We start from the raw sequence: 25,923 nt of genomic DNA, 5'->3' as shown, positions 1-25,923 counted from the left end.
GCCTTGTTGCACCTAACTGGGGAGGCAGAGGATTATAGGATTTTGGTGCATCCTCATCTTTACCAGTCTTGGTAAATCTGGGAATGTGTCAAAATCCATGGGTGTTGCGTGGGAACGCCCACCGCAGTACCCATGGAATGCTTCCCTTGCACAGAGTAAAGCAATGCAGCGATTTGCGTAATGCCGCTTTGTGTTGCCTCATAGATATGGTTGCAAGGTTTGCACCTCCATTGCGTCACAAAAACTGATACAACTAGGGCATAAGGGGCACATAAATATGCCCCTTTGTTTTCATCACACTTTAGAATTACAAAAAATTTGCTTCATTTATGCTTCCTACCTGCTGATGTATTTCTAAAACGTTTTACAGGTATCTAAATTTTGTTATGTGTTTGGAAGGAACTGACATCATGCAGCCTTTGTTTTCACTCTCAAAAGCCCCACCAACATTGCCAGATAGTTCACTTTACAAAATCATTTAACTTTGAAGTTCGTTGAAGAGAAGAACACCAGTCCCCATGATATAAGAATAAGAAGCAATTTGTCAGAAGGCATAGCCTGACATTTCACCTCTGTCTTTGAACATACAGTAAATGTGGCAATATAAAACCAATATTTAAAGGCATCTTTATTGCTCATCCACTTTCTGAACTTCAACATGGTTACTTTGGGGGTACTGCTGCACCATCAGCACCCCTACGTCCAGCGCCTATGTGTTGGACTGAGGAAGATGCTTGTTACCTCAGAGTCAACTCCTAATTTGTGCATTTAGTACTGCCCCGAACTAGATTCTGTCCCAATGTTTGTTATGGGAGTGTCTTCCAGTGTTGAAAATTTATTGCATGGATCAATGGTTCTTAGCCTTTTGGCTTCTGTGGTCCCCCAGTTAATAGTTACTGGAACCCCGGGCCTCCACTGAATTATTATTGGAATCCAGGGACTCCCACTCCTTCATTACTATAAGCCAGGAACCCCAATCTAAGCATTCTCAATGATTTGAACTGCAAAACAATACACAAAAGTTACAGAAATAAGCATTCATCAAACAAACAAGTACATAAATGAGAAAACATTTTATATAGTTTGCAAAAAAGTATAAAAATGCATTTTTTTATTTAGTTGTTAGCCTCCAATTTCAAATTCCCTAACATTTACAGAACATTATTAAATTTGCTATTGCACATTTTGCTTCTTTATTTACATAGACGTTAGTAATCTGTGAATAAGATTTATTTTTTTAAGCAGTCGTGGCCCCCTGGTATAGACAGTGTGGTCACCAGGAGTCCCTGGACCAGCCGCAACTGGTCCATAGGGGGTGAGGGGCCCATGGCCTCTCACCTTTTGCCCCTCAAGAAGAATGTCTGTCAAGCTGAGCAAAGGTCACCCGGACAGACTCTCCTAATTTTCAGGCCAGACAGCCAGGAGCTAGACACGTGCTAAATGTGCAGGCTCTTGGCTGCCTGAGATGAACTTTGCTAGGCTGAAGAGGTCACAGCTCCTGTGGGTGTAACCTCCTCGGCTCAGCAAAGGTGCCTCTAGGGCCACAGCCCCCCCAGGAATGAGGGATAGCGTCACTCATTGCCCTGGACCTCGGTGCTTCAGTTTTAAGCCTCAAAATCCCATAGCCAAGTGTCAATCAGTGACACCTCGTCACACAGTGGGGTGGGGTCAGCAGCCTCACTGACCCCATCCCACTTCGGGACGAAATTGGGACTGCTGTCCCAACCCTTCTGGGAGCTCCCTCTGAGGCTTCAGACTGCTGCCTTACCTCATTGGCTGACCTAAGGGCAACCAAAGAGGGAAGGCAGCAGTCCAAATCCTCCTGGGACCTGCAAGGCAGAGCTGCAGTTAAGTGTGATTTATTTTTATTGTTTGTTTTGGGTGTTCATGTATGTTTGGTAATGAGTGTTGTGAATGGGCGTGTGTGTGCATGTGTGACTGACTGGGTATGAGTCAGTGTGTGTGTGTTCATGTGTGTCTTGATCTCACCCCTCCCTTCTAACGTCACTGGCCACCACTGCCCTGGACCACAGAATAAGAACCAGTGGCATGGATTTTCCATCAAAATTAGATTCTAGATAAAAAATGTATATAAAACCTATGGATTATTACAAGGATGGTGAATGTCTGCAGTTGATGCACTTCTAAATTAGCTGACACTTTAAATCTAATCAAATGTGAGAGACTTCACTCAGCCATCCCACAGTCCCTCTTTTGACGTTAACAAACAAACCTCTGTTTACAGAAACCTTTTAATGTTACCAGAAAATGCTCTGTTCACAGAACTTGAAAATGCACACATGGTGAAGTTCAGGCAAGCAAACCTGTTTGCGCCATGTACAGATGGCAGTAAATAAAGAGCACTGTTAGGATGGCAGGCTACTAGACTGCTCTCAGACATTTTTTAAAAACAATACACATCGAAAAATGTCATGGCATAATTCATATATGTAGACACAGTGTGATATACTATTCATTACCACTGTTCAGGGAGGGGATGTATATATGTTTGGATACTTTCAATGCACAAAATTCAGTTTTAATGCACAACATTCTGTTTTAATGCAAAAAAGTTAATTGGGAATCCTGATGTATGGAATCTTTTTTATGTTTCAGTGTGAAATATGGATTCCACTATAATGACAGACCTCAGACCACTATGGAGGGCTTTACCATTTGGACACGGCATGTTCTGGTTGGCTGAGGCGAGGTCGTAGCCAGGCAGAACCCTACCACTCTCATCAGTGGTGGATGATTACACTCAACTGTATAACCCGCACTCACCCTTGGGTAGCTTGGCACTGAGAAGTCAGGCTTATCACAGGGGCAATCTGTAAAGCATTGGCACAGCACTCTCACACAACAAATCCACTGAAAGTCACTAAAGAGACTTCACACGAGGTGTATGTAAATAAAGTTTGTATTGATTGATTGATTGTCAGTTTTATAAAAAGCTCTAATAGACGAGGCCATCTTGGCACTGCTGTCAATGCAAAAAGGAAAAAACAGAAGAAAAAACTGCCTTCCTGAAAAAACAACCAGGTCTTAAGGAGTTTCCTGAAAGCCACAATATCTGTACAGTTCTTTAAGTTCCAACGGAGCCAGTTTCATAATTCTGCTGTCCTACCAAAGAAGCTCCTGTCACAGAATGCCCGCTTTGCCCTGACGAGCACTAAGTGCTTGGCTTTCGAAGATCTAAGCACTCAGGACGGGTTATACCCTACAAATCTCTCCTGAAGGTATCCTGGGCTAATATTATGCAGTGCCTTGAAGACAATACAGAGACCCTCAAACTCAATCCTCGAGCTACCGGAATCCAGTGCAGCTTAATCAGGGCCTGGGATACTGATTGATGTTTTGGAATACGTACCAGAAGCTGAGCTGAAGCATTCTGTAGCATCTACAGTTGATTGATAAGTCATTGTTCAATGCCTATAAATAGGGCATTGCAATAATCCAGTTTGGTTTAAAACAAGAGTGGTAATCACTATTTTTTGAAACTCCAGTGGAATGAAAGGACATATTTTCTAAATTATTTTCCAATTGAAAAATATATAGGGGATGCCAGATAGTTAACCTGGTCTTCGAAAGTAATCCTGACATCAAAAACAATCCCACACATTAGTTAACAGAACACGAACATCATGTATCTTTGTGCCTATATCACATCTGAAAATACCACTAGCAGTATTAGGCCCATCTGAGTTAAAATGACACTAGTAAAATGTACACTTTGAGAAGGATCCTACTTTAACCTCATGCGGTGCAAAATGCTGTCAGCATGAACCCACCAAGCAGTTATTGTAATTCAATCCCTCACAGTTATAGGGTGCACCCCGGTTCACAAAGATAGCGGTAATGTGTACACATAGGTAATTGTAACACACTTAAATAGCCTCGTGGGTCGGGGGCCGCACAGGTAAAACCAATGTCAAACGTAATACACTCTTGGCAAGAATCAACTTGTAGGGCAAACACCGCCGTGCAGTATTGTTAATCACAGGCAGTCACTCCCACGCACTCACTCAACACTGATACCTGGTGCTGCAGATATCAGGCATGTTCATATGGCACACACTCACACACAAACGAACACACAGCATCCTAATGGAGTGCACTGATTTCCGGCAGGTTAGTAGATATTATATTTGCAGACCCTGTGGCCCAAAACTCTCCTACGCCCTTCAGTCAACCCTGACTACCCCACCCCTGTGAACTGGAGTTGAAGGAAACCTTCCCCTCTACTCCAGACACTAGCCCGATCCCAATCAGAGTCATAATTTTTCAGGGTCCAGGGAAAAAAGGCCAGGGATAGATAAAAGGCAGTTTCAGGGGGCAGTCAATAGATGAAGGTTTGACCACTCCTCTGGAAGTTCAGTCAAAGGTCACCCCACTTGCCTAGTTCTGTGAGGCACAAGTGGGGTTCACCACATCTTGGGACCTGCTTCTGATAGCTCTCAGATGTGATCTGCAGCCCACTCACTCTCACCACACAGGCCAGTTCCGTCAATACAACCTGGTAAGCAGGAGTTGTGAGGCTGGCTGGGTGAGGAGATGGCAGTTGGTCCGCTGCTCTGAGGGCATCAAAAGGAGGAATCAGTGAGAGATGAAGCAGGGGAGCCTCTCGGAAGGAGGACACATTGTACAAATTTGCACCTGGCAATGTCCGGAACACAATTTGCTCCCCCGTGCCTCCCTGGAAATTAGGCACAACATCGGGTGCGCAATGGTAGGAGTCGCACCGGACAGTTCTGGTCACACACAGGAAAGAACAGCTAAGTCAGCACCTCCTTGCAAATGAGGCACAATGTTTGGTGTGCGGTGACTTGAGTCTCACCAGACAATTTCAGTCACACATGGCACAAGTTTAGCTGTGCCACATGAGGTAGAATGCAGGACTGCTATCGGCACGTTTCCAACTCCGAGGGTCGCAATCTGTGAATCGGACACCACATGCAAAGAGCATGCATTCAGTGTGTTGCATGAGAGAAATACGACACGATCGACGAAGCAGGCCACACAGGGTCCCACAACTGGTAAATCCGTTCACCACCAACGATGCCCCACGATGGAGGGCCACACTGCGGGCAGTTCCTTTGGTGCTCGGCACCAGGCAATCGGGGCTCCTGGCAAAGTACTTGGTTCCACACTCACACCTCTGCTACCAGGTGGGATCCAGCAGACGATGTGGGCACTTAAGAGGGCACTGCTCTCCAGGTGTCACAGGTAGAAGGTGTGGATCCCTCGCGGGAGGTCTTTGATGTCCTTCAGACCTCCACCAGAGAACAGGAGGAGAAGCCAACAAGCCCATGGAGAGCATACTTCAGGGTGCCACACAGCAGCAGGCAGCCCAAGCCAGCCACTATTCAGGAAGGGTGCATTGTCCCTTCCAATGGCATTAATCCTCCTTGTGCACTACAGATCCCTCTGGCAGTTTGCACCATGCAATCCAGTATCTCCAGTCCTGCATTCACACAAGCGTATCTCTACTTTGCTAAAGTGTGGCACCAGTAGTTATACTGTAATGTGCCTTTGAAATTGGAAGTGGTTCGAGGGTTTCCCTTTGAACCACAAATACCTCCCCTAAATTTCAATCCTGTCTACCATGGGGCCATGGAATGCAGATCTTAATCTTTGGTGGGACCATGATCTGGCTCCCAGTGGCCAAGTGTCAAACCCCCTCCCTACAATCTATCCAGCCAGGCCCTCAAATGGCAAAGGTCTGTAGTTCAAGTTGCATGCCCAAGGTTTATAGCTGTCACTGGGAAATGCACAAATGCGATCTCCCGACCTCCCGACCTCGGCCTCCAGTGTGGACTAGAGCTAAATTAAAATGCACACAAAGCATTTTAGAGCCTAGAAATGCTGACTTTATAGAAGAGGCCCTTCTAAGTTATTATTGACAAAACCATCTTTACCACAGGAAGGGGTTTGTCATGACAAATCCAACGATAGGAAACGTTATGAGGCTGCTCCGTTGCAATCCACCATTGCAGCTAGGAGTAATTGTAAACTGCCCCCATGTTAACCTATGGGCAGAGCAACTCTAATAGGTGGTGAAAACACACCTGGGTATTCTTCACTCCCTGGGCATAAGTGCCCTTGCACACACAGAAGCCTGCAATGGCAGGTTTTTAACAACACCATAGGTGCAAGTGCACACACCGGCCGGCTATGATAGGCTGGACTCATGTTTAAGAACACCATAGGTTTGCCTCAGATACTTGCTCTTCTTTACGGATCCCCACTTCTTTGTGACCTAGAACCAGTGACCAGGGTGGTCTTTCTCACCTGGTGGGCAGCTTTGTGGCATACGCATTGGGAGAATGTAGTAACCCAGCAAACACTCCTATGGCATGGCTGAAGGAATCGCCAGCTTTGCGTGGGTTTGGGAAGTGGGACCTGCTGGACCTATCACTGTTGGGAGATGTGTGGAAGGGGGGAACTATGAGATCCTTTCAAGACTTATAGTCTACCCATCAGTTTTATAGATATCTCCAGCTCCGACATGCCCTTCACATGCCCTTCACATACACTTACCGCACAATGACACAATACCAGAATATAGCCCGTTAGAGGCCAAGGTGCTGATGGGAGCTCTGGGGAAGGGGGTTGTTTCCCAGCTCTATAGAATGCTAATTAATAATACTCCGGGTGACTTGGGCCATCTTCGGGCCCGCTGAGAGGGTTGGCTGGGTCCCCTAGAGGAAGCAGACTGGCGGGATCCTTTGATGGCACCCAAGTTAATAACCATATCATCCAGATTGAAATTGATACAACTGTACTTCCTATACAGGGCAAACCCCTCTCCGGCGCGACTGTATCAGACAGGGCTCCGATCCTCCCCCCACTGCCCCTGATGCATGGAGGACCTGCAGATTTCTTTCACGTGGTATGGGGATGTCCCCAAATTATGTTATATTGGCGAAAGCTTTTTCAAGAATTGCATGCGATGGTGGGATGGGGGCGGCAACTGTTTCAGACACTGCTTTTATTGGGTACGATAGAGAGTGTTGGGGGCTCGAGGGTGGAGAGAGCTTTTGTGGGTACTGAGCTGATGGTGGCAAAATGGGACATTGCAGTTCAATGGAACTCCCCCACTGTACCGTCCCTTCTGAAGTGGAGGCACGGGGTTGACTGGTGCGCTAATCAAGAAAGGTCAGTTTATGAGGCAAGAGGATGCCCGCGCAAACATATAAAAGTGTGGGTGCTGGGTCTCTTAGCATGAACTTCCATGGTCACAAGAGACTTGAGAGTGGCGGGCGTGGACAGATTATATATTGTTGGGTTACTTCTCAAGATGTATGACTATCTGCATGTAACAAACCTCAGTGTCTTTCTCGATACCCTGTGGTGTATTTCTCTTTATCTTCAAAAATCAATAACATTGTTTTATAAAAACAAAACAAGAATACCATGAGTTTCAGTGTGCACACAAAGGCCTGCTATGACAGGCTGGACTCATGTTTAAGAACACCATAGGTGCAAGTGCGTGCACACAGGTAAGCGCTACTCCCTAATATATGTAAGAAAAGTGCACACTTTTGCACTGTACTTACAGTGCGAAAGTGCCCAGAGCCACAATGCCACTAAATGAGAATTAGCAAAACTATGAAAAAAGCTAAAAAGTGTGGGGAAACACTACCTCAGCGTGTCAGGTCTAACATAAGGCTGCTAGTATTGATGAGCATGGGGTACGAAATATGCTGTATTTTGTTTCTAAATTATGCAGTAAAAATGCTAATTATCTAGCACATTCTGTGACAGTATAATTTTCTTCTTCCTTAGGTACATCTTTTTTTATAATCTGTAAATTAAACATATTTTGTAGTAAATTGTGTACAAATGTGAAAAATTATGTCAGAAACCTGCAGTCACAGAACTGCAGAAATCCTCTGTCGCTCGCCATTGTTCATTTTTTAACAACACTTCATTAATTAAAAGATTAACACAACTTAATAATTATAATGCAATTTAGTGGCCATTCCTGCCTTCACTTTGAACAAAATACCTTTTAAAGCTTACTACTCCAAAATACGAACACACGTGATGTATGTTTTTTTTTAGAGACTACTGTTAATCCTCTTTTCATTTTGAAATTAAATGAATTTACCTTTTTTGCAATTAATGTTTGGTTTACAATGCTACATTTCATGATTTGTATTTTAAGATTCAGGTGAATTACTGATTTTGAACTGGACTCTGTGTTTTCTTGATTTTTGTATATTTTCACAGTGAGTTTGGCCTCAATTTTCAAATACGGCCATGACGAAGATCCTTTGCAGGTTGAAACGCATAGCTGAATAAATCAATAAAAGACACATGTGCGGGGTTTCCTTTGAATTATAATGCTGAGGGACTTTTTCTGCATTTTGAAATGAGATTTGCACTTGTTTTCCAGCACCAGCCACGATTGGTGGACGAGACCAGCGGAACTGATTTGGTTAACTATATATATATATATATATATATATATATATATATATATATATCTACACACACACACACACACACACAAACATCTATAATGTATATATATGTTAATGTAATGTGAAAAAGAAAATGATCAAAAATTTTGTAAATCTGGAGCTCCATTAATGATGACTGAGAGGGATTCTGACTTTCACTTAGGACACTGAAAGATGTTTTTGAAACGTATGCCTTGGCAAAGAACACTAAAAGCTATTTAGAATCTGTTTACTATTCACTATGAATGTTGAGGGCAGAGCATAGATTTACATTGTTGTCCCAGCAACAAAGGCCAAAAGAATTCTTAAATTTCTGCTTCTACACAAATTTTAAAGCTTATGCTTTTCTATGCCCCATAATGACAACTGTTAGACTTTTCATCCTTGGCATGGTCTGCCTTAACTTTTTGCCTCTGTTCCCCAGGGCGTGCTGGACTCTGATTGTGCTGTTTTTGTTACTCTGGGCACTCTACCATTGCTAACCAGTGCTAAAGGGCAAGTGCTCCTTTACAAAATGTGTGTGTAATTGGCTTATCCATGATTGGCATATTTGATTTATTAGAAAGTCCCTAGTACAGTGCACTAGAGGTGCCCAGGGCCTGTAAATCAAATGCTACTAGTGGGCCTGCAGCACTGGTTGTGCCACCCACATAAGTAGCTCTGTAATCATGTCTCAGACCTGCCACTGCAGTGTCTGTGTGTGCAGTTTTAACTGTAAATTCGACTTGGCAGGTGTACCCACTTGCCAGGCCCAAACCTTCCCTTTTCTTACATGTAAGGCACCCCTAAGGTAGGCCCTAGGTAGCCCCAAGGGCAGGGTTCAGTGTATGGTTAAGGTAGGACATATAGTAATGTGTTTTATATGTCCTGACAGTGAAATATTGCTAAAATTCGATTTTCACTGTTGCAAGGCCTGTCCCTCTCATTGGTTAACATGGGAGCTACCTTTAAATCTGACTAAAGTGTAGATTCCCTTTGGGAGCGGATGGACATGTGGAGTTTGGGGTCTCTGAGCTCACAATTTAAAAATACATCTTTTAGTAAAGTTGATTTTAAGATTGTGTGTTTGAAAATGCCACTTTTAGAAAGTGAGCATTTTCTTGATTATACCATTTCTGTGACTCTGCCTGTTTGTGGATTCCCTGTGTGGGTCAGTTTGACAGTTGGGCTGGTTGCACCTCACACTAGACAGTGACACAAAGGGAGCTGGGGTGTAGCCTGCATATCCTGAGGAGCCATCTGTGCTAGGAGGGAGGGGAGGAGTAGTCACTCACACCTGAAAGGGCTGTGCCTGCCCTCACACAATGCAGTCTCCAACCCCCTGGTGAGTGTCTGGGGCCTGGCCTGGGCAAGGCAGGATTTCACATTCAAGAGAGACTTTGCTTCGAAGTAGGCCTACTTCAAAGGAGAAATTGGGTATAAGAAGGGCACCCAAAACCACAGACTTTAGATCGCTTCTGGAAATCAAGAGAAACCTCTGCCTGGAAAAGAGCTGAAGAGCTGAAGAACTGAGGAGAAGTGCTGCCCTGCCTGTGACTGTGCTCTGTTGAGCTTTCCTGCAGTTGCTGCTTCTGCCTGTGCAAGGGGACAAAGACTGGACTTTGCAGTATATTCTTGCTTGAGAAGTACTCTCCAAGGGCTTCGACTGAGCTTGCCCCCTGTTCTGATGTCTCAGGGCCATCAAAGACTTCCCTTACCAGCACCTGGACTCTCTGCTGAGACTCCTGCCCTGACCGACTCTGTGATCTTCTCTGGAACGCGTCAACCTTCGCAGGCCCGACACCGCTGCAGCCCCGCTGAAGTCCGCGACTCAGTGGAAGTCGCCGCACCACGTCGTGACCGACGCCACCCAAAGTGCGTGGATTCAACGTTGCACACGGACGCCGCGATCCCCGACTTCGTGCATCGGCTTGTTTTCACTCTTCCCCAAGGTACTGTACCTGGGGGTTTGCGTGAGCCCCGTGCCCGGTGCCGTTGGTGTCAGATTGTTGGGAATGACTCAGTCACGACGCCGTGTTAACACCTCATCAAAGCATTTTGTATTTCTAAGCGCTATTTTTGAATTTAATCTTTAAAAATTCATGAATTGTGTATGTCGGATTTTTGTCGTTTTGGTCTTGTTTTGTTTAGATAAATATTTCCTATTTTTCTACACCTGTGTTATGCCATTTTGTAGTGTTTTTATTAAGTTACTGTGTTGGTACAAAATACTTTACACCTAGCACTCTGGAATTAAGCCTACTGCTCGTGCCAAGCTGCCAAGGGGATAAGCAGGGGTTAGCTGAGGGTGATTCTCTTTTACCCTGACTAGAGTGAGGGTCCTTGCTTGGACAGGGGGCAACCTGACTGCCAACCAAAGACCCCATTTCTGACAACAACTGATCAGTAAAGTTTGTATGATAGCTCAACAGGTTATTTTGAATCACATTTTTATAAACAAAGCAGTGATGAAAGTTTGATTACTGTTTTCTCAATGGACATTGCTCCCAGTAATTTTTCACTTTACCAGCTTGCTATTTCCATTCTGTTTTAGTTGTCATTGGTCTGTGCTTTGATATTGGCAGTATTGGAAAAAACACACAAAGGTTAATCGGTGGAGTGTTTGCACATAGTCTAACCACAGGCAATCCCTCAGGTAGCATTTCATGCCATTAGTTTTGCTCACTGTACCAAACTAGACAAAGGCCCACCTGGTATAAATCAGTACTGATCCAGCCGCCCCCACCCCCACCACACTCTGGAACAATCGATCGAAAATCTGCAGTCGAGGCCCCCTCCATCAGAGAACACAAGCCAACCCCAAACCAGTTTTGACCTTATTAGGGTAGGAAGATATAGCTCGACCCTCTGAAACAGCCAGCAACAGACCCACTTCTGGGCATAAAACTTGGACACTCCTGTCTTACATAAAACACCCAAAAGGTGATGGGAGGACTGCTTGCAAATAGTCTAACCACTGGCAATTGCCTCAGGAGTAGCATTCCAACCCATCATTTTTCACCCAGTGTGCCTCTCTAGAGAGAGGTGAGCCTTATACAGTTCAGTACTGCTCCTGCTCCTTGTCTTTCCCCGATGTGACTCCTGTGCTCGCTGTGCTATAGGAATCAAGTTATACCTCATTCATATTCTAACTTAGCCTAAAACTGGTTTGAGGTTGCTTATGATTGCTTGGTTTGGAGGTCATCTGGCATAGAAGTTCAGGCTGTACAGTTCCTGTTGGCCTATTGCGGGGCCACAACTATTTTGCATATGACTAGTCTCTGTCTGGAGTGGCATGATAGGCAATGTGATGGACTGGAATGTGGCTCCTGAGTAATTACAAGTGACTGAGATTAATCCAAACATTTTACCAATTACCTTCTTATTTTCCTCAGTGCAACAGCTTCATGTGTAGCTCTGAAACTGAGAAATAAATCTAAATTAATGCAGGTTTGTGTCTGAAAAGTGTGAGCTCCTTTTAAATGAGGATTATTTTTTACACCAACTGATTTATTCTCAAACCTGACATTTGAGATGGCTCACTAGGAAATGTACGAGTACTTGGAGCCCCTTTAGAGGGCTGCAGCACCGTAAACCTTGAATTTAAGGTAGGGTCTAAGGGGCATATTTAAGGAAAGTGGCGCTGCACCTGGTGCTGCGCCACTTTCCTTGAGCCCCTTAGCGTCTCCTTACCGCCACCATGTGTGCGCCGTACCTAAGATTAGGCGCAGCACAGCACAAGGGTAGGGGGCAATAGCGTCATTTTTATTGAAGCTATTGATGTTCTCTTCAGGAGTAGCGTCAAAATATTTGCGCTACTCCTGCTGAGTACGTGGGGGCCCATTATAAATAATGGAAGCCCCTTTTTAACGCCTCCTGTGAGCAGGCGTTAAAAGTACAGTCAAAAATGACACAAGGCTATCTTTCCTTGTGCCATTTTTTCGCTCACCCAAGGGGGAACGCCCCCTTTGCATACATTATGCCTGGCACAGGCATAATGTAGTGCAAAGGGATACAAAGTGGCGCAATGCATGCATTGCACCACTTTGTAAATATGGCGCAAGGATATTGGCCTCGTTGGGCCACATTAGTGTAAAAAAAAGATGTTAATGTGGCTCAATGTGGCGCTAGGAGCGTATAAATATGCCCTAAGTATCTAACTCTGATATCATAAATGTAGATAATGTGGCCGATTCACAAAAGCATTTGAGTATGGGAAGCAGCACTGGTTTATGTAATCTTACATGCTTTTGCTATTCAGCTCCGAAATGTCCAACTCCCTATCCGTAAAAGTGCAACAAGGGCAATTTCCATTCTATTTGTATTAATTGTACATGAAAATTGCCTGATTGCCTTATTATCCTATTTTAGATGTTTTCGGGACAGTTCACAGAAGCATGCAAGGGTATATAAAAGAGTATTAAAAGAGTATTACTTTACATACTACAAAATGCAATTGTGATTGTAGTCAGAAGGGATGTTGTAGACTATTCTGCAACTTTTTGAGGTTGAGCACATTTAAATATTGAACGTCTCCTAAGTTATTTTTTCTGCACATTTAAAGGTTTTACAGGTTTTTAATAAATATATTTTCCTTGAGGTTTCCACTTTTTGGGATTCCACTGACTTTGACTGAAATTACCTTGAGCTTCCTAGTAAGCAAGCTATCGGATCAGAACATTTTACCTAGGACTGGTGGGCAGCAATAGAATAATATGCAGTTTGATTATGTTTCTTATGTTACAAATACACGATGGGTCACCCAGTCAACGGTAAGATTTGACTAACCACCATATTTAACTAAACATCACTGATGCAACAAAGTATACTGGAGGATTAATGGGAATTGAAAGCTTTAAGTTGTTGTGTTCACAGGAAATGAAATGGAGTAGAGATTGATTACATAGAGATCAGACCAACATAACTTAAGAGACGTCTAGCGAACGAAAATAATTCCATCTGTATCCATGTTCAATCCCTTGGGGGTACCCAGGAGAAACCTTGCTCCATACTATACCACTTGTGGTGTGAGTGACACCTAATACACATAGGGCCATATGTACGAACACTTTTTCCCATAGACACAGAATGGGTAAAAACCTTTGCTGCATCTGGCCCTTAGAGATGTGTAAACACTTACATGCGTGAGCAGTTTTGAAAGGCTTTAACAGCCATAGCTTTCCAGAAGTACTCCTGGAAGGATTTGTAATTTCCAAATAAGTCATAAATAAACCCAGACGTAGATGTAAGCTTTCGTAGTACATTTCTCCACTAAAGTTCTTAAAAAACAACAACCTGTAGTCAGCTTCAGTCCCCTTGAAATGTAGTCAGGTGTAGCTGCAACAATCACAACAGATGGTTACATGCTGCAGGGCCTGTACCTCTGTAATTGTAATAATTTTGGTCCCGAAGTGTTTCTTTGCCAACCTATACCCTGCCAATATTTCCATAAGCGGCTGGAGTGTCAGTGCCACAGTGTTGCCTGTTTTCAAATTTCAGAGTTACCTACTGTAAGTAGTGATGCATCACAGCACCAAGTCAGTAGTGCTTGCAACACTGCAGTGGTGTGCTCCAATCTTGAAGAAAAGTGGTATCAACCTGGTTTACAGAAAATAGCTGACTTCCTATGGGGAAATGACATTATAAAATATAAACATTTAGAAGGTAAAAGTTGTATGCAGATGTACAGGCACTGCTAGTGATCTAAAGTAAACATGGAGGAACAGGAGATATAATGTTCTGAATTGAATATGGAGGAGCAGAAAGACAAAGAGCAGAAGGCTGCAGAGCATTAAAAGATTTAACTAACTGGAGACATATTCTTCTAGATTAAGCATGGAGGAACAGGAAGACAGACATTGCAGTATTGGAGCAGCTGGCCTATGCCAGCTATTATTAGCCCTCAGATACTCCATTCTCTTCAGTGAAGCCCTCACCATTCCGATGGACTAATACACTGGAAGTGTAGAAGGCCAATATGACACTAAAAGAAGTTGATGCACATAATATACTTTGGAAACAAATAATTTATCAACTTCATATATATATGTTCATATGTCCATTACGAACTGAAAAGTGTGATATTTAGCAATTATTCTTACTGTTGAAGCTAGGCTCTGGTCAGAAGGCTACAATAAATTGCCTTCCATTGTTAATTATTCAGAAAATATTTCAAAGTGGACAGAAACTGAATTTGATCATCTGTATGCTCTGAGACCGGTCAGAGAAAGAAAATACGGTTATTTTCCAGCGTCAGCTCCTCTGCTATGGCGGAGAAGCATCGCTCCCCCCCCGCCAGCAGCAGCAGCTGAAAAACTTGAAAAACAAAAAGATAATAAACCATGTTTATTATCATTTTATTTTTTAAAAGGGGTGAGGCCATGGGGAATGACAGGCAGGGATGGGAAGTGATGTGCAGTCCCCTCAGTGGGCATGTGTGTCTGGCCGGCGGTTTCAGGGAGGCCAAACCGGCATGCGCAGTGAGCTGTCTCAAACCCGAGTTGTGTTGCCGGGTTGGAGACAGCAGACACAGGCTCCCAGTCTCCCTGGGAGCGCAAAGCCAGGGCACACAGGCCAATCCTAACGCTGCTTTCATGCTTCTAGCAGCATGAGAGCAGCGTTCAGATTGGTTGCAGGGCAGGCTGGTAGCCTGTGCCTGCAGTGGAGCCTAAAGACCAGCGTTGCAGCGATGCAGCAGGTAAGATTCTTTTTTCCTGTTTTTGTTTTGTTTCCCCGTAACCCCATCGCCCCCTGTCCTCCTTGCCCCCCGTCCCACCACCTTGCCCCGACCCCAGCCACGACTGTTATTTTCTCCTTTTCTGATAGCAAACTAGAAAAATTAGAAGGCATTTGTTAAATTTATATCTAAAGAAAATGGTCTACAAAAATTGTACTGTCTGTCTAATTTCTGCAAAATATTTTCAAAAGTGACATACTAAGTAAACTACGATAGCATGCACAAAAGTTGAGATCAATACATTTTAGCTATAGCAAGAAATAAGACTATGGTTCTTATTCACTTGTTGACATGCCCCCAAAGACACCTAGCCAGAAGTGAGATCATTATGGCTAACTGTTCAATCTGCAGCAAATATAAAGTGTTGTCATGTTGGAACTTAAAATGTATTATCAAAGAAACATAAAATGAAATATAAATAAATTACCTTTGCAAATCTAGGCTTTAGCTCTCACAAGTTAAGGGAAACTCTTTAAGCCTAATTGAAATCGGGCCATTGTTGGGTATTTCTACATCATTTACTGGATAATATATAATGTATAACTGTTGTGTCTTGATTGTTTTATGGTTTTTACAGACTAAACCTTTGGAATGAATGGAAGTGTAGTGATAGTGGCAGTGCCACCATCGACAATTATAGATGCATCATTCTAAAGCAGAGGTTAGGCTGTCGTACACAATTCTTTATAACCGAGATTCAAAACGCTGTGACATTGGTTATTAGGTTGGTTAGGCAAGAGGGAAAGAACATTAGCAAAAAATGTACAAACACTCCTGTTAGAAATGGGGTTTTTGGTTGGCAGTCAGGTTACCTCCTGTCCAAGCAAAAGCCCTCACTCTAGTCAGGGTAAGTCACACACTATCCAAGATTATCCTGTGCCCACCCTCTGGTAGCTTGGCACGAGCAGTCAGGCTTAACTTAGAAGGCAATGTGTAAAGTATTTGTGCAATAAATCATACAATACCACCATATAGCACCACAAAAATACACCACACAGTGTTTAGAAAAATATATAATATTTATCAGGATAATTGTAGGTCAAAAAGAATAAAGTTGCAATGGAAAATTGTAGAAATATCACAGGGAAGTGATATAAAGTGTCTTAAGTCTTTAGAATGCAATACAGTGTCTTTCAAGCACAAAGTATCTGGTTTCTGGTGGAAAATCTCCTCAGAGGGCCACAGGAGAAGAGATGCGTGGAAAAAGGGGTGTGTGCGTCGATTTCTCCTCAGCACACACAGACTTGCGTCGTTCTTTTCCACGCGGGGAAGTCGGCGTCGTTTTCCGGCGCGCAGACGGTCTCTTTTTGTGGATCGCGGGGATTACCAGATGTCCCGGGTCTGTGCGTGGATTCTCCTGCTTGTTTTCCGGCTGCGCGTCGTTCTGCGGGGCTGCGCGTCGAAGTTTCGATCTCACGGTAGGCGTCGCGTCGATTTCTCCTTGGAAGTCGGGCGGCGTTGTCCTTGCGAGGCCGTGCGTCGAAAGTTTGGTCTCACGGCAGGCGTCGCGTCGATTTCTCCTTGGAAGTCGGGCGGCGTTGTCCTTGCGAGGCCGTGCGTCAAAGTTTCGCACTCACGGTGGGCGTCGTGTCGATTTCTCCTGGAAAGTCGAGCGGCTTTGTCCTTGCGAGGTTGTGCGTCGAAGTCTCGATCGTCCCGAGGGCGTCGCGTCGATCAGCGTCGGTGTGCGGCGTTTTTCTCGCCGCGAAACAAGCTGTGCGTCGAAATTTTCGCCGCACGGAGCGTCCAAGTGAAAGGAAGAAGTCTTTTTGGTCCTGAGACTTCAAGGAACAGGAGGCAAGCTCTATCCAAGCCCTTGGAGAGCACTTTCACAGCCAGACAAGAGTTCAGCAAGGCAGCAGGGCAACAGCAAGACCGCAGTCCTTTGTAGAAAGCAGACAGGTGAGTCCTTTAAGCAGCCAGGCAGTTCTTCTTGGCAGGATGTAGTTTCTGGTTCCGGTTTCTTCTCCAGCAAGTGTCTGATGAGGTAGGGCAGAGGCCCTGTTTTATACTAAGTTGTGCCTTTGAAGTGGGGGTGACTTCAAAGAGTCTCTAAGAAATGCACCAAGTTCCCTTTCAGCTCAATCCTGTCTGCCAGAGTCCCAGTAGGGGGTGTGGCAGTCCTTTGTGTGAGGGCAGGCCCTCCACCCTTCCAGCCCAGGAAGACCCATTCAAAATGCAGATGTATGCAAGTGAGGCTGAGTACCCTGTGTTTGGGGTGTGTCTGAGTGAATGCACAAGGAGCTGTCCACTAAACCTAGCCAGACGTGGATTGAAGGGCACAACAAGATTTTAGTGCAAAGAAATGCTCACTTTCTAAAAGTGGCATTTCTAGAATAGTAATATTAAATCCGACTTCACCAGTCAGCAGGATTTTGTATTACCATTCTGGCCATACTAAATATGACCTTCCTGCTCCTTTCAGATCAGCAGCTGCCACTTCAACAGTGTATGAGGGCAGCCCCAATGTTAGCCTATGAAGGGAGCAGGCCTCACAGTAGTGTAAAAACGAATTTAGGAGTTTTACACTACCAGGACATATAACTACACAGGTACATGTCCTGCCTTTTACCTACACAGCACCCTGCTCTAGGGGTTACCTAGGGCACACATTAGGGATGACTTATATGTAGAAAAAGGGGAGTTCTAGGCTTGGCAAGTACTTTTAAATGCCAAGTCGAAGTGGCAGTGAAACTGCACACACAGGCCTTGCAATGGCAGGCCTGAGACAAGGTTAAGGGGCTACTGAGGTGGGTGGCACAACCAGTGCTGCAGGCCCACTAGTAGCATTTAATCTACATGCCCTAGGCACATGTAGTGCACTCTACTAGGGACTTATAGGTAAATTAAATAGTCAATCATGGATAAACCAATCAATATTACAATTTACACAGAGAGCATATGCACTTTAGCACTGGTTAGCAGGGGTAAAGTGCTCAGAGGTCAAAAGCCAACAACAACAGGTCAGAAAAAATAGGAGGAAGGAGGCAAAAAGTTTGGGGATGTCCCTGTCAAAAAGCCAGGTCCAACATGACCCCCCACCAGCCTAAAGCCAGGGGAGAACAATCACTATCCTGATGTACTTCCCTGTTTGAGGCGACAGAACAAGGACCCAGGCCCACAACAGCAGGGGCATGCTCCAGTTCTTCGCCTTCCTGACTCCCATTGGATTCCTCTGTCCATACTCTCAGGGCCCACTAAGCCCATCCATGGGGAACCTTTCTCCTTTCCTGCGGATCCCATCTGTGCAGCACCTAACCTTACTTTGCTCACAGATGTATCCCAGGAGCAGGATAGTACCACCATGACCAACATAGTGGGGTTGCCCACTCTACCCCTGGGGTGTGACACTTGTCCCCTCCCCAGGGATAACTCTGTCCACCCGGACAGCAAGCCACAGTGATTACTGACAGCTGCCAGGGATGAGAGCCAGGCCCCAGGCCTCTCAAAGCTCTCCAACCACTGTGGCTGTGGAGAGTGGGGGGCGGTAGCCCCAGGTGCTGGGCACCCTTTAACCACTCTCCCTTCCACCAGGTCAGGGATGACAGCCTGAACCTGGTCCTCCCCTCTGGGGCTTTGTACCCTCCCTCCTGGAGCGGTACCCCCAGAGTCCAACATGGTCAGGGTGCTTACAGAAGTCACCCTGTACCATTCCTCCACCAGTGCAGGGCTGTTAACCTGCCACTGGCCCTCCAACCTGGGGCCTGTACCTTCAGGTTGGACTAGGGCCCGGGGTGAGGCTTCCCTCCCCCTGCCCTCCCTTCTGGGGTCCAGCACCCTCCAACTAGGAGTGGCCTCCTCAGAAGACAACATGGTAGGGGCACTGTTATCAGTAGCCCCTCCCTCCAGGTCCGGGGGGACACCCTGAACCTGGTCTTCCAGCCCAGGGTCTGTACCCTCAGACTGGATCACCGCCTGGCAAACCAGGACTTCCTGGGAGGCACACCTACCCCCCACCAGGTCAGAGTTTAACCTCTGCACCTGCCCATTCAACTCAGAGTCACCACCCTGAAGTTGAACAATTGCCTGGCACGCCAGGACTTCCTGGAGGGCACACTGACCCTCCACCAGGTCAGAGTTTAACCTCTGCACCTGACCATTCAACTCAGAGTCACCACCCTGAAGTTGAACAATTGCCTGGCGCACCAGGACTTTCTGGGAGGCACACCTACCTCCCACCAGGTCAGAGTTTAACCTCTGAGCCTGGTTCCCCAACCCAGGGTCACCACCCTGAGGTTGGGCAATTGCCTGGCACGCCAGGACTTTCTGGGGGGCACACCTACCCCCCACCAGGTCAGAGTTTAACCTCTGAACCTGGTCATCCAACCCAGAGTCAACACCCTGAGGTTGGACAATTGCCTGGCACAGCAGGGCTTCTTGGGAGGCACACCTACCTCCCACCAGGTCAGAGTTTAACCTCTGAACCTGGTTATCCAACCCAGAGTCAGCACTCTGAGGTTGAACAATTGCCTGGCACGCCAGGACTTTCTGGAGGGCACACTGACCCTCCACCAGGTCAGAGTTTAACCTCTGAACTGGGCCATTCAACTCAGAGTTACCACCCTGAAGTTGAACAATCGCCTGGCACGCCAGGACTTCCTGGAGGGCACACTGACCCTCCACCAGGTCAGAGTTTGACCTCTGAACCTGGCCATCCAACCCAGAGTCGACACCCTGAGGTTGGACAACTGCCTGGCACGCCAGGACTTTCTGGGGGGCACACCTACCCCCCACCAGGTCAGAGTTTAACCTCTGAACCTGACCATCCAACCCAGAGTCAACACCCTGAGGTTGGACAATTGCCTGGCACAGCAGGACTTCTTGGGAGGCACACCTACCTCCCACCCGGTCAGAGTTTGACCTCTTCACCTGGTAAGCCAACCCAGAGTCACCACCCTGAGGTTGAATCTTTGCCTGGCATGCCAGGACTTCCTGGGGGGCACTCTCACCCCCCACAAGGGACACGCCGTCCCCAAGGGCCACACAAGAGTCTGGTTGGCGCAGGTCTCCCGACCTCTGCCCATCCGGCAGAGTCTGGGTTTCCCCCAAACCAGAAACGGTTTCACCTGGGTCATTCCTGGGGGGCTCTGCTCTCAGAGCTGACCCCTGACTTTCAAGATCCTCCACTGGGGTCGGCCACCCCCTCTCAACCCTATGTCTGGACTTCTGCACCCCCTCACTAGGAGTGGTACTGCCAGACACCAGAACTGTTGGGATGCTGTCTACAGTCATCCCCCCAAGTTCTTCTGACACTGCGGGGCTTCCCTCAAAAGGTAGCCCTACGGTACAGGTTAGGCTCTGAGACCTACCTGGGACACTACAATCCTCTCCCACCTCACTTGGTCGGGAACCACCTAGACCACTCCCTTCAGGAGCACCCCCAAATGCCTCTTCAGACTCTCTGGTACTCACCAAAAAGTCTGCCTCCACTGTAAGTTCCCTGGGGTCAGAGAACTCACACTCCACCTGGTGTTGGCGTAGCTCTGGAAAATAAGGACCAGACATATGCTCTCCAGCAATTACATCACTCTGCCCTTCACATGTATTAACCACAGTACCCTTCACCCAACCACCTAGTAACTCAGCCTTGGAAAAGCACTCTACATCACCCTCTTGAGACTGGTGAGACAGTTTCTGTCTGTCCCTGACACTCAACCCAAACTCTTCTGGGATGTCTCTACACTCTATATCCAGGACGTCCACCAGGGGGGAACCCTTTTCTCTGTCACTCTCTGCTAGAGTCAGTAAAGTGTCCCTCCCCCCAGTAGGAATATGACTCCCTGTGCCAGTTCCCCAATCCTTCTCAGGGACCCTGTGCATAATGGGAACTACCTCATACCCTTGAACTGCCTGGGGTGTGTCAACTCCCTTCTTCAAGTTGGGCACCACATCTCTGGGCTTGTGCCCTTCTTCAGCAGTACTAGATGCAAGATTTTTGCTGCCACCATCTGAACTGGACTCAGCCCTTCCGGCCTCCAGTTTCAGCTCTTTACAGCTCAGCTCTTGAGCTGCAATCTTTTCTTCTTCCAGGGCTAAGAGACTTGCTGCCTCAGCCTTTTCAAGAAACTCATCTAGCTCTTCCATCCACCGTGCTTGAGCCATGAGCCATTCTTTTTTCACTGGGTCTCTTTCCTCATCTGAGTCGTCTTCCTCCTCATGTGAGTAGTCCTCCTCCTCCTCTGAGGGGTACTTAGTCATTTGGCTTCTTGCTGCCTCTCTCTCTGCCCATCTGTCTTCCTCCCAGACTATGTAGGCATGTAGCATCTCTGCTTTAGTAGATCTCTTTGCTACAGGAAGGCCACATTCTCTGCAAAGCTTCCTTAGGTCAGCCTTAGTGAGGTGGTCAGTAGGCAAAAAGAATAAGTAGGTAAGCGATCCCATTCTGATAGGATCTTACCAGCAAAAACCAAAATCCAAAGTCCAAAATATCAATAGTATATCCAGGGGGACATCAGAGACCAAAAGTCAAAAGAGATGAAAAATCAAGTTGACCTTCAACTGTGGGTAGGTAATGAAATACTTAGCTACTGTATGTCACTGCACAAACACAAGTCCTATCCTCACCGCTGATCACCAATGTTAGAAATGGGGTTTTTGGTTGGCAGTCAGGTTACCTCCTGTCCAAGCAAAAGCCCTCACTCTAGTCAGGGTAAGTCACACACTATCCAAGATTATCCTGTGCCCACCCTCTGGTAGCTTGGCACGAGCAGTCAGGCTTAACTTAGAAGGCAATGTGTAAAGTATTTGTGCAATAAATCATACAATACCACCATATAGCACCACAAAAATACACCACACAGGGTTTAGAAAAATATATAATATTTATCAGGATAATTGTAGGTCAAAAAGAATAAAGTTGCAATGGAAAATTGTAGAAATATCACAGGGAAGTGATATAAAGTGTCTTAAGTCTTTAGAATGCAATACAGTGTCTTTCAAGCACAAAGTACCTGGTTTCTGGTGGAAAATCTCCTCAGAGGGCCACAGGAGAAGAGATGCGTGGAAAAAGGGGTGTGTGCGTCGATTTCTCCTCAGCACACACAGACTTGCGTCGTTCTTTTCCACGCGGGGAAGTCGGGCGTCGTTTTCCGGCGCGCAGACGGTCTCTTTTTGTGGATCGCGGGGATTACCAGATGTCCCGGGTCTGTGCGTGGATTCTCCTGCTTGTTTTCCGGCTGCGCGTCGTTCTGCGGGGCTGCGCGTCGAAGTTTCGATCTCACGGTAGGCGTCGCGTCGATTTCTCCTTGGAAGTCGGGCGGCGTTGTCCTTGCGAGGCCGTGCGTCGAAAGTTTGGTCTCACGGCAGGCGTCGCGTCGATTTCTCCTTGGAAGTCGGGCGGCGTTGTCCTTGCGAGGCCGTGCGTCAAAGTTTCGCACTCACGGTGGGCGTCGCGTCGATTTCTCCTGGAAAGTCGAGCGGCTTTGTCCTTGCGAGGTTGTGCGTCGAAGTCTCGATCGTCCCGAGGGCGTCGCGTCGATCAGCGTCGGTGTGCGGCGTTTTTCTCGCCGCGAAACAAGCTGTGCGTCGAAATCTTCGGCGCACGGAGCGTCCAAGTGAAAGGAAGAAGTCTTTTTGGTCCTGAGACTTCAAGGAACAGGAGGCAAGCTCTATCCAAGCCCTTGGAGAGCACTTTCACAGCCAGACAAGAGTTCAGCAAGGCAGCAGGGCAACAGCAAGACCGCAGTCCTTTGTAGAAAGCAGACAGGTGAGTCCTTTGAGCAGCCAGGCAGTTCTTCTTGGCAGGATGTAGTTTCTGGTTCCGGTTTCTTCTCCAGCAAGTGTCTGATGAGGTAGGGCAGAGGCCCTGTTTTATACTAAGTTGTGCCTTTGAAGTGGGGGTGACTTCAAAGAGTCTCTAAGAAATGCACCAAGTTCCCTTTCAGCTCAATCCTGTCTGCCAGAGTCCCAGTAGGGGGTGTGGCAGTCCTTTGTGTGAGGGCAGGCCCTCCACCCTCCCAGCCCAGGAAGACCCATTCAAAATGCAGATGTATGCAAGTGAGGCTGAGTACCCTGTGTTTGGGGTGTGTCTGAGTGAATGCACAAGGAGCTGTCCACTAAACCTAGCCAGACGTGGATTGAAGGGCACAACAAGATTTTAGTGCAAAGAAATGCTCACTTTCTAAAAGTGGCATTTCTAGAATAGTAATATTAAATCCGACTTCACCAGTCAGCAGGATTTTGTATTACCATTCTGGCCATACTAAATATGACCTTCCTGCTCCTTTCAGATCAGCAGCTGCCACTTCAACAGTGTATGAGGGCAGCCCCAATGTTAGCCTATGAAGGGAGCAGGCCTCACAGTAGTGTAAAAACGAATTTAGGAGTTTTACACTACCAGGACATATAACTACACAGGTACATGTCCTGCCTTTTACCTACACAGCACCCTGCTCTAGGGGTTACCTAGGGCACACATTAGGGATGACTTATATGTAGAAAAAGGGGAGTTCTAGGCTTGGCAAGTACTTTTAAATGCCAAGTCGAAGTGGCAGTGAAACTGCACACACAGGCCTTGCAATGGCAGGCCTGAGACAAGGTTAAGGGGCTACTGAGGTGGGTGGCACAACCAGTGCTGCAGGCCCACTAGTAGCATTTAATCTACATGCCCTAGGCACATGTAGTGCACTCTACTAGGGACTTATAGGTAAATTAAATAGTCAATCATGGATAAACCAATCAATATTACAATTTACAGAGAGAGCATATGCACTTTAGCACTGGTTAGCAGGGGTAAAGTGCTCAGAGGTCAAAAGCCAACAACAACAGGTCAGAAAAAATAGGAGGAAGGAGGCAAAAAGTTTGGGGATGTCCCTGTCAAAAAGCCAGGTCCAACAACTCCTTTACAAACTGGGATGGTTAATTGCCCTACTGGCTGATTTGTGAATGGGTGTACTATTTGCAAAGCGACCTATGCACAAATAGATTTCTGGCCAGATGTATCAAGCTTGTGGTTTGCATTTCTTAAATAGCGAATTTTAAGAAATGGCTATCTAAGAAATGCAAAATGGGATGTATCAAAATTGCAAGTCGGTACTAGCGATTTTTTAAAAGTCGCAAACGCTGTTACCGAATCGCAATTAGAGATTGCGACGCCATTCATCCCTAGAGGCCTGTGGGCCCATAGGTGCGAATGGTTTTGCATTTCCCAATTTGCAAATTCCAGTTAGGAATTTGCAAACTAGGTAATGCAAACCCCAGTGTGCTGGGGGCTTAAGGCCCCCTCTGATGCACCCCAAAAAAATATTTGCCGGCATGTGAAGCACACACATGCCCTAAGGGCATGTGTGCTCTAGATGTCATTAAAATAAATTACACATGCTTACCACCAAACTTGAGTTTGTGGTATTTGCATTTCCTATATGCCCAATTCGTATTTAGGAAATGCTTGATACATGTGCTTTGGAAATCACAAATAGGAATTCTCTATTTGCGATTTCCTATTCAGAGAATCGCAATTTGCGATTCCCTAAATGGGGTTGCAATTTTAAGGAATCGCTATTTTTGTGATTCCTTAAAATTGCACTGCGAATGCCTTTCAAACATCGTGAAAGGCATTTTTGCATTTGCAAACGGCCGAATTTTGCGATTCCCACCGTTTGCAAATGCAAAAATGTTTGATACTGCTGGCCCTTCATCTGAAAGTGCTTATTCGCAAAATGACCCGCTTAATGGAAAGGAATTAGGCAAGTCGCAGTTTGTTACTCGTTATATTTAGTTTTGAATGCAGGGAAAGAGGACTGCAATGGCCTGCAGCAGAGCTCCGTCTCTGCTGCATTTGCATTCCCAAATAGGAAAAATGTTTCTTTAAAAGCTTCCTATGTTCCTCTAATGGAGAGGTTTTGCTTACAAAATGTTTCCTGTTTGGGAAACTATCACTGGGAACCGCCAGTGGGTAGGAGACTACTGCCCGCTCCCACAAGGCTTCCCAACGTGATTCCCAGATTCCCAGCTGTCCTTTGATAATCAGTTACCACATCAACCCAGGGGTCCACAACTAATCAGTAGTTTGCGATCTCAATTTCAACCGCAAACCATTGACACCTTTATGTGTAGGAGAGACTTTTTTTTAAATCGTGGTAGCATTTTTATATACTTCAAAACCTTTTGCAGTTGCAAAACCAGTGATTTGCAGAATTTAAAAAAAGGAATTTGTAAATCTGGCTTGATTTCTTCATAACATTCAGAGACAGACACTGCTCAAAATATATGTAGTGGCAGACTGTGCAACAAGTTATAACACATCACTAACTGTGCATATCAAAGCAGGGGACACTGTGTATCATACATGTATCAGCATTTTGTAGCCATGCATAGTGAATTAGCTATTTTTCCTCTCTGTCCTCACTTGTTTATGCAGTGTGTGGTGGTTCTCAATGGCAGAGTGTATATGAAGTCCAAGAACTCTTCCTTTGTGCAGATAGAATGATTTGTACAATTTGTAATTTGTCACATTGCGTCACAATAGTTTTGCTTTGCATTGTCATGCAAAACAGCTGTTTTGATGTGATAGAGATTTTATTTTATAAGATGTTCAGCCAACAAAGGGGCTGATTAAAAAAAATTGCACCTCTTAGTGCACCCCTAACGCTACCATGTGCGCATCCTATCTAAAATACAGCACACCATGGTGGTAGTTAGGGGAACTAGCGTCAACATCTTTGCAGCATTAGCGTAAAAAATGTTGACACTAATGCTGCAAAGCCCATTCAGGCCCATTGTAATCAATGATGTACCTCCTTT

The 25,923-nt window shown here is 45.9% G+C and overlaps 1 protein-coding gene across 4 annotated transcripts in view; it reads left to right on the top strand.

Moving 5' to 3' along the window:
* LOC138246456 (uncharacterized) overlaps window positions 1–25,923 on the top strand; it is a 420,592-nt gene that overhangs the window by 112,689 nt on the left and 281,980 nt on the right. The window lies entirely within an intron of this gene.

This window comes from Pleurodeles waltl, chromosome 7 (genome assembly GCF_031143425.1).
Source record: "Pleurodeles waltl isolate 20211129_DDA chromosome 7, aPleWal1.hap1.20221129, whole genome shotgun sequence".
Lineage (NCBI taxonomy): Eukaryota > Metazoa > Chordata > Amphibia > Caudata > Salamandridae > Pleurodeles > Pleurodeles waltl.
Note: the sequence above shows the minus strand (reverse complement) of the source record. Positions and strands in the feature narration are given on the sequence as shown.